Here is a 10,168-nt window from a genome sequence, read left to right on the forward strand (position 1 = left end):
GGGTAGCTCCCCCCGCCATATATATACATATATATATATATGTATATACACATATATATACATATATACGTGTGTGTGTGTGTGTGTGTGTGTGTGTGTGTGTGTGTATATATATATATATATGCCACATCAACTAGGGATTGAACCCATGTTCCCTATAGTAGAAGTTCAAAGTCTCAGCCACTAGACTGCCAGGAAAGTCCCAATGTTAAGTGTAGGTTTTCATGTGTATGTATTTCACTTCGCAAAAATCCATATAAAACCTACATTTTCACCCTTCCCATAGTCCATTAAATATCCCTGAGACAAATATTTCTTTTCACTGCATCTTGGTTAAATTTCAGTAATCTTTTTTAATTTTGTGGCTAGAATACTTTAAATTCTTAAGAATTGTTCAATTTCCACTTGAAATTTTTATGACTGGTAACCATAGCCTTGAGGTATTCCTTTTTTTCCATGATTCCAAGTTTAACTACTCTGAAAGTACCAGTGTTGGCTTGGGGCTGTATTTCCATGGTGCTAATGACTGCTATAATTGTTTTTTAAAGAAACATCACGCTTGGAATAATTACAAAGGGTACCTTAGAGATAGAATTTGCAGGATGAGAAGGGTGAATGGCTGTTAATGCAAAAAGTCATTTCCCTAAACCTCCAGCTTTAATCTAATATTAGTCCCTGAAGCTAATAGTCCTGATGGCTATTTTTAGTAGAGGTTAAGGATTCCTTCAGTAACTTTTATCTGGACGTAGGTAATATGCCTTTAGTCCTTTAGCTACATGCAGCTATTCAGTTAAAATAATAACATTGTGTTTTATATATATCAACTATACTCAACAAAAACACATATACTTACAAATCATTATATTAAATTTTATTCTTAAAATAACTGGGATCCATCCACATCCAAAGGTAATCTGAACCCTTGACAGCAGAAATATAGTTCTTTTCTCCATGATTCCCAAGAAAATAATTACAATAAGATCAACTTATATTGAAGTATAAATTTCTATTAACAAATTATTAAATTTTCCATTAAGAAAAAATATCTTTTTGTTTCTAAGATTTGCTGTTGTTCAGCCACTCAGTGGTATATGACTCTTTGAGACCCCAGGCTTCCTGTCCATCACCAGGCTTCCCTGTCCATCACCAACTCCTGGAGCTTGCTCAGACTCATATCCATCGAGTCAGTATTGCCATCCAATCATCTCATCTTCTGTCATCCCCTTCTCCTCCTGCCTTCAAACTTTCCCAGCATCAGGGTCTTTTCTAATGATTTGGCTCTTTGCATCAGGTAGCCAAAGATTGTAACTTCAGTTTCAGCATTGGTTCTTCTAATAAATATTCAGGATTGATTTCCTTTAAGATTGACTGTTTTGATCTCCTTGTCCAAGGGAGTCTCAAGAGACCTCTCCAACAGCACGATTCAATAGCATTAATTCTTTGGTGTTCAGCATTTTTATGGTTCAACTCTCACATCCATACATGACTACTGGAAAAACCATAGCTTTGACTAGACGTACCTTTGTCGGCAAAGTGATGTCTCTGCTTTTTAATATGCTGTCTAGGTTTATCATAGCTTTTCTTCCAAGGAGCAAGCATCTTTTAATTTCATGGCTGCAGTCACCATCTGAGGTGATTTTGGAGCCCAAGGAAATAAAATGTGTTACTGTTTCCATTGTTCCTCATCCATTTGCCATGAAATGATGGGACCAGATTCCATGATCTTCATTTTTTTAATGTTGAGTTTTAATTCAGCTTTTTCACTCTTCTTTTCTCTTTTTATTTTCTGAGCTGCATAAATCTGACTAGAAGGGCTAGATCCATTAATAATATTTTGATTGTGTTGTAATGCATCATGTTTGTGCAGGTCCAGATGTATTTTGCAAAAAGTAATTTCCCAAAGATTATGCCTAGGTGACAACCAGACACTATATTAATAACAATATAATCAGCTTATAAATATATTTATTTAAATTCTATCATAAGTATAGCTAGCTCTGTTATAGCATCGCTTTAACAGTTTCTTAAAGTCATACATAGGGACAATGTTTTTTCCATGAGCAAGGTGATGGCAATATTGACTTCTGACATCACATTACTATTTTATCAGAGACCAGGAAGAAGTGAGAGATTTAGCTCTGACAGATATGGAAGAAAGCTATCTGGCCAACTGAGAAGCAAGCTCTTTGCAGGATGGGGTGTGGATCTTCAGATTATAATGTGAAATTTGAACCAGAAATAACTCTATGGAGCTGTCTCTCCCATAAAGAAAATACTGTTCCCTATTAAGCAAGGGGTAGAAGCAGCATGGCACCTTTCATAATGAATATTTGGATTGTTAAAGAAAACATTATTTTTGTCAGCATAATTCTAGGCTTTGCAGGTTTAGGAGTCTTTCAATTTAAGTAATGGTTCCGGAAACTTATAAACTGAATCTGCTACCAGGCTGAATACATAAGGCTCCTTATTATAATTGGTGGTAGCTACACTGTCTACTGTTGGCCCCAACAGCCCTTCCTGATGATTTATTTTAAAGATCCCATGTGCATTTTATTCTTTGGTCCAGCAGAACTGTTTTAGTGTCTAACTTTTTGTCTAGGCAAGAACTTCCAACCTTAAGCACAATCAGTAAGACCCTGATATTTGTCCAAAATTTTTTCTTTTTGTTTAATCTAGATAGAATATACTTATCTCTCTTGAAAACAAGATCCCTGAGTACTCTGATATTTAAGAAAAAAGACTCTGAATTTGAAGTTATAATTATTTGATACTGTGTAGTATATTTGAATTTATGTCTATTTTTGTTGTTTGTTTAACTTTTAGGTTGCTATTAGTAAAGGGAATATAGGACAATATTATCTTCCATTAAATATTCTACCTTAACTTCTAAGTTTATATGTGGAATCTAATCATTTATTTATTTTGCCTATTTGGTCTATTCATTTTGTAACACACCAATATTTTATTTTAAAATTTTAAGTGCATTTTTTAAAGTATTTTAGATATACAGTATCATCTAGAACAATGATAATTATGCTTTCTTTTTCTACAACTAATTGGATAGTACTTTTAGAGTATTGTTAAATATTAATGTTTATAATGGACAATCTTATAGTGTTCTTAAAATTTATGCTTCTGATGATCCAGCATTATGCATGTTGTTGGCTTTTACCTTTTTAATTTACATTAAGAAATAACATTTCCTTCCTATTAATAGTTTTTATCAGAAATGCATGTTGTATTTTATCAAGTGACTTTCTGGCACTTGTTGAATTGATCATATAATTATTTTTCGTTTTGCCATTGTCTTTCTAACACAAATTATGATAAAGATGTTCTGAATTCCTGGAATAAATTTCACTTGATTCCATTAATTATTTATCTTGTAATATGTAGCTGAAATTTATTTGATGTTTGACCACAAAATATTTTGTAATCTCAATATGTTATGCCAAAGAGTGGTTTTCATTTTATTGTGTATTGCTTTTATGTGTGTATGCATGCATGTTTTGGAGAAGGCGATGGCACCCCACTCCAGTACTCTTGCCTGGAAAATCCCGTGGACGGAGGAGCCTGGTAGGCTGCAGTCCATGGGGTCGTGAAGAGTCGGACACGACTGAGCAACCTCACTTTCACTTTTCACTTTCCTGCATTGGAGAAGGAAATGGCAACCCACTCCTGTACTCTTGCGTGGAGAATCCCAGGGGCAGAGGAGCCTGGTGGGCTGCCGTCTATGGGGTCGCACAGAGTCGGACATGACTGAAGCGACTTAGCATGTATGTGTGCATTTAAGAAGGAAATGACACAATGTCTAAAATAATTCACAAGTAAATTATATCCTCAAGGATTTAATGCCATGTGTATTTTTCATGACCATAAAGAGTCAGTTTAATAGCTGGCTCAGCTGGTAAATAACCCGCCTGCCAATAGAGGAGACACAAGAGACACATTTTCCATCCCTGGGTTGGGAGATCCCCTGGAGTATGCAGTGGCAACCTGCTTCAGTATTCTTACCAAAAAAAAAAAAAAATCCATAGACAGAGGAGCCTGGGAGAATACAGTCAATGGGTCACAAAGGATCAGACATAACTAAACGCGCATGCTGCTGCTGTTGTGGCCTACCTCTATGACATCTTCCCTGGTAGCTCAGGTGGTAAATAATCTGCCTTCAATGCAAGAACCCCAGTTTGATTCCTGGGTTGGGAAGTTACCCTAGAGAAGGATTAGGCTACCCATTCCAGTATTCTTGAGCTTCCCTAGTGGCTCAGCTGGTAAAGAATCTGCCTGCAAAATGGGAGACCTGGGTTTGATCCAGTGGGTTGGGAAGATACCATGGAGAAGGGAACAGCTACCCACTCCAGTATTTTGGCCTAGAGAATTCCATGGACTGTATAGTCCACGCGGTCTCAAAGAGTCGCATGACTGAGCAACTTTCACTTTCACTATGACATCTATTTTGATTACCAAAATTAACTAGAAGTTGGCCAAAATTGGCCAAAAATTGACCATAATTGTAGTTTTTCCAGAAAATCATTTTAATCTAGATTTTGAAGCCAATTTGAAAATAGTAATGATTCTTCTGTAAGTTTTTAAATTTCACATACACATACAATTAAATTTCTTCAATATTTACTCTATTTTTCACAAAGTAATTTTGTATCCTTTTTTTTTTCTTAATTTATCCCACAGAGCCTGTTTTGTTGATTTCTTTTTAAAAGCACTCAATTTTTTTTCTGTTTACTAAATTTCCTTTTTTTTTCTCTGCTTTCTTATTTCTTCATTCAGTTTTTATGTTTTCAAAAAATATTCATTAAATCACTCATTTTATTTCACCTAGTTTTGTATTATATGTATTAAAATCATTGTTTACTTATTCATTGTCATATATATTTACATATTTTTAATGTATTTATATAGAGTTATATATATTTGTATCATGCATCATACATCTTGTACCAGTAATTAACTGCATCAAAATGCACTGGAAAACTCCAATTATCTCTGCTCATCATTGTAATAATTTGGGGGGAATATATATTAAAAGCTACCTGAGGAAAGGTAAAAATAAATTTATTTAAACAAAAATAGTTTTTAATTGAGAAGTTGTCAGTTTTCTGACCATGCATACAGACAGGATTGGTTTCCTTTGAGGCCTCTCTCCTTGGCTTGTACACTTCTTGCCAATTCTTCATGTGGTCGTCCTTCTTGCATATATGCCCCATTAGTGTCTCTCTCTATGTCCTAATCTCTTACTATTATAAGTACACCAATCATACTGTTTTAAGATCTCTCCTAATTGCCTCATTTAAATGTAATTACCTCTTTAAAGGCCTTATCCAAATACAATTACCTGAGGTACTAGTGTTAGAACTTTAACATAGGAATTGGAGGGGATACACAATTCAGTCCATAACGGTGTAAAATAGTATTTTTAGGGAATCTTCTTGAAATCAACAACTGTGGGAAGGAGGAAGACAGCACAGAGAATATGAACTCTGTATTGCTGGCATGAATGGTTATAGCCTTGCACTACCCCATTAGTGTCTTTGAAACATTTTCCTTCACGCATCCTAATTATTGTGTATTAAGTCAAAATGACTGGGCTTTATAACCTGATTTTATCATTCTTGAGATATGTTCACCTCAAAATCACATGGCCATCTGCAGCTTAGAAATTATCTGAAAGGTTTAGAACAGGTCTGTCTACTGACTGGACTGAATCAGTTGAGGCAAAAAAAAATTCCACTTGCAGCAAAATATAATTGTCAAGTCACCTTGTCCATCACAGTAATTTTCCCCTAGGATCATTCTCATTCAAGTTTAACCAGATTATATTTACAAGTGGAATTTCCCATGGGAGAAACAATTTTATGATTTTTTTTCAAAAATACTAAACATTCTTGCTAAATTTATAATATTTTAACTGTTGGGAAAACACATAAAATCTTGAGGGTATTTCAGGTCATTAAAAGGATAGAGATGTCATTTATTAAGTTTTTTAGTCTAGAAAGCACATTAAAATTGTTTTCAGAGACACCTCTAGCAAGTCAGGAGTTTTGGTACTAGAGAGAATCAAGATCAAGGTTTAAGTGAAAGACTAGTATTTAATCAGGTAATCAGCATGGTAGTGGTGGTTTAGTCGTTAAATTGTGTCCGACTCTTGCAACCCAATGGACTGTAGCTTGCCAGGTTCCTCTGTCCATGGGATTCTCCACACAAGAATACTGGAGTGGGTTGTCATTTCCTTCTCCGGATATTTAAAGCTAAAGAATTTCCTGCCACCACATTCTGAAACAGAGCCTCAAACAGTATTAAGAATTTGTTTTCATATCCCTTTAAATCATCTCTTATTATCTCTTGGCAGTTCTTGCAAGACCAGTCAGCATTGCGTTCTCAATTCTGAAAACAGTAGGAACTTTACTTGGAATTTCCAGCACATAATTAACGGGTCAGTTATAAACACAGAGCACATTCAGTTTGTATTATCTAAAGACAATTTGGAATGGCAGGTGTTTTACTACTTTCTAACATCTCTAATAATTCTTGGCTTGATGCTTTAATGCCTGAAACTACAAATAATGACAATTCCTGTTGTGAAAATGCCACAGAGACATTAGAAGACAAAGGCATATTTGCAAAGACAGCAGAAAATTGTGGGAAAAGTCAACATATTTCTGAATGATTTGCCTAAACTATAATTTTGTAGCAAGATGAACAAATTAGAAAGTTCTGAAGAGAAACCTATTACCCTATAATTAATAGAGAAAATAATTAAATTGTCTCTTCTAATGTCAGATTTCTAATGGTGTATATTTTCAATTATGGAGGATAAGGCAATATGTTCATTTTCATTGTAATAAATTGAGTGCTCAATATAGGTGAATTTGATTAGTGTAGTCAAGGGAAATGTTCTGTGTACTTTCAAGCCTTCAGATTCTTCAGGCTATTCCTTCTTTCATATGATGTCTTTAGTTTCTTTCTTTTGAAATTTAATCCATCATTTTCTATATGATATCTCTGTTTCAGTGTTTAAGGTACTTTGTATATTTGGAAAGATGGTTCTATTATATCCTCATTAAAATGATAACATGGCTGGCTCCTCTCATGGCTCAGTGGTAAATAATCTACCTGCCATTTCAAGAGATACAGTTTTAATCCCTAGGTCAGGAAAATTCCCTGGACAAGGAAATGGCAACCCACTCCAGTATTCTTGCCTGAGAAATCCCACGGACAGAGGAGCCTGGTGGGCTACAGTCCACAGGATTGCAAAGAGTCATACATGACTGAACCACTAAGCATGTGAAATACAGATTAGGTAAGAAGATCAAGTTTATAGGCACATGTAAGCATATAGAGGGGCTTCCCTAGTGGCTCAGATGGTGAAGAATCTGCCTACAATGTTGAAGACATGGGTTTGATCCCCAGATTGGTAAGATCCCCTGGAGGAGGGCATGGCAACCCACTCCAGTATTCTTGCCTGGACAATCCACATGGACAGAGGAGACTGGTGGGCTACAGTTCATAATATTGCAAAGAGTCAGACATGACTGAGCGACTAAACATAGCACATGCATTTAAAGAGTTATTTGGCGAGTAAAATTCAATATTTATTGACTAAACAGCTTATATAAAACTTAGCTGTAAAATATTTGGTGGCTCTGTCTATATGGTGAAAATTATTACAAACTTTGATTTGAATTCTTTCAAAGCAAAGGACAGAAGACGTTTGCTTCAGGTCAATATTCATAAACATAAATGTGGAATTTAATTATACTTGATAAATTACTTAATTATGCATTGTGGATATATTTACTAGGGTTGGCTTAGACCTGATAGTGATAAAGTTACACTGACTTCACAAACATAAAATATAATAATCAATAAGTTTACAAAATATCAATGCATGGCCCATTAGTTCATTGTGGGTTAATTAAAATATAAAAGTAAATATAAAAATTATAATTTGAAAGTTTTTAAAACCACAAAAATATCCTTCCACTTTAGATATAGTAAAATACAACATTTATATAAAAGTGAAAAATGTTCTCCATACCAAGAAGAAATATGTATAGAACTCTAATCCTGTTTATGTAAATTTCTCTACCAATAGACTCTTCAAATAAAAACAAAAACCTATATAAATATCTCCTTACTTATCCCATTAAAAGTTCTTTGACACCCTGTGATATTTCTCTCTGTGTGAAATGTTAATTTCCTTTAATGGCATCTTATCTGGAAGGGTGAAAAAATTCAAGTCCAATATGATTCTACTCTATGTACTTCACAGGTTTAATAAAAATAATCTCACTTACTTAACCTTTGCATGAAATTAAAAATGTTGAAAACTATAACATTTTGATTAAATGTTCTACACAGTATCTTGGTAATGTACATTCTACTAACTGAGCAAGGTGAGGGAGAGAAAAAATATAACCTTTACTTACATGTAACCAAATGATCAAAAGTATAGATCTGAACAATAATAAAGAGCTGTATAGATTCAGATGTATCTTAGGCATTAAACTTGACTGAGGGAATAACTCCCCTTTGGTTTCCCGCTTGGTTGCTCAAGACACTAATTCTCAGCTCTGAAGATTATCTCACACTCCAGTGGCTATGACGCCTTAGTATAATCATGTGCTGTGAACTTTTCTGTACTTCACAGTAACGCTGTAGGGAACAGAGCAGTCATAAAGAATAAAAACCTACAAAAGCTACAGCTGGCTTCATCATAATAGCCTCTGTTTAGATTTCAAAGAAACTCCCACAAATTTTATTTTAATCAGATTTCAAACAGAATGTAGATTTGCAATCTAGGGATTTCTCATCCCTGACAAATTCTTTCAAGATAAGTGCACTAGATCTTATACTGTCAGATACTGTGAGTAAAGATGTCAAGTACCTTCTTGTTTTCTCAGTGTAGACAAATGTAATTTTAATTAAAATGTGATAAAGGAACTTGAAATATATATTAGAAAATAATGGGCAAAATTCTCTACAAAATATTCTAAACAAATGCAAGGGAAGATACTCAAACAAATATATCAATGTTATTCTCAAACGAATTTATCAGATCAGATCAGTCACTCAGTCATGTCCAACTCTTTGTGACCCCATGAATCGCAGCACGCCAGGCCTCCCTGTCCATCACCAACTCCCAGAGTTCACTCAGACTCACATCCATCAAGTCAGCAATGCAATCCAGCAATCTTATCCTCTGTCTTCCCCTTCTTCTCCTTCCCCCAGTCCCTCCCAGCATCAGAGTCTTATCCAATGAGTCAACTCTTCACATGAAGTGGCCAAAGTACTGGACTTTCAGCTTTAGCATCATTCCTTCTAAAGAAATCCCAGGGCTGATCTCCTTCAGAATGGACTGGTTGGGGCTCCTTGCAGTCCAAGGGACTCTCAAGAGTCTTCTCCAACACCACAGTTCAAAAGCATCAATTCTTTGGCGCTCAGCCTTCTTCACAGTCCAACTGTCACATCCATACATGACCACAGGAAAAACCATAGCCTTGACTAGACGAACCTTTGTTGGCAAAGTAATGTCTCTGCTTTTGATATGTTATCTAGGTTGTTCATAACTTTCCTTCCAAGGAGTAAGCATACTCCTTTTAATTTAATGGCTGCAGTCACCATCTGTAGTGATTTTGGACCCCAGAAAAATAAAGTCTGACACTGTTTCCACTGTTTCCCCATCTATTTCCCATGAAGTGATGGGACCGGATACCATGATCTTCATTTTCTGAATGTTGAGCTTTAAGCCAACTTTTTCACTCTCCACTTTCACTTTCATCAAGAGGCTTTTTAGTTCCTCTTCACTTTCTGCCATAAGGGTGGTGTCATCTGCATATCTGAGGTTATTGATATTTTTACTGGCAATCTTGATTCCAGTTTGTGTTTCTTCCAGTCCAGCGTTTCTCATGATGTACTCTGCATATAAGTTAAATAAGCAGGGTGACAATATATAGCCTTGACATACTCCTTTTCCTATTTGGAACCAGTCTGTTGTTCCATGTCCAGTTCTAACTGTTGCTTCTTAACCTGCATACAAATTTCTCAAGAGGCAGATCAGGTGGTCTGGTATTCCCATCTCTTTCAGAATTTTCCACAGTTTATTGTGATCCACACAGTCAAAGGCTTTGGCATAGTCAATAAAGCAGAAATA

Source organism: Bison bison, unplaced genomic scaffold (assembly GCF_000754665.1).
Source record: "Bison bison bison isolate TAMUID 2011002044 unplaced genomic scaffold, Bison_UMD1.0 scf7180017864465, whole genome shotgun sequence".
In the NCBI taxonomy this organism is placed as follows: domain Eukaryota; kingdom Metazoa; phylum Chordata; class Mammalia; order Artiodactyla; family Bovidae; genus Bison; species Bison bison.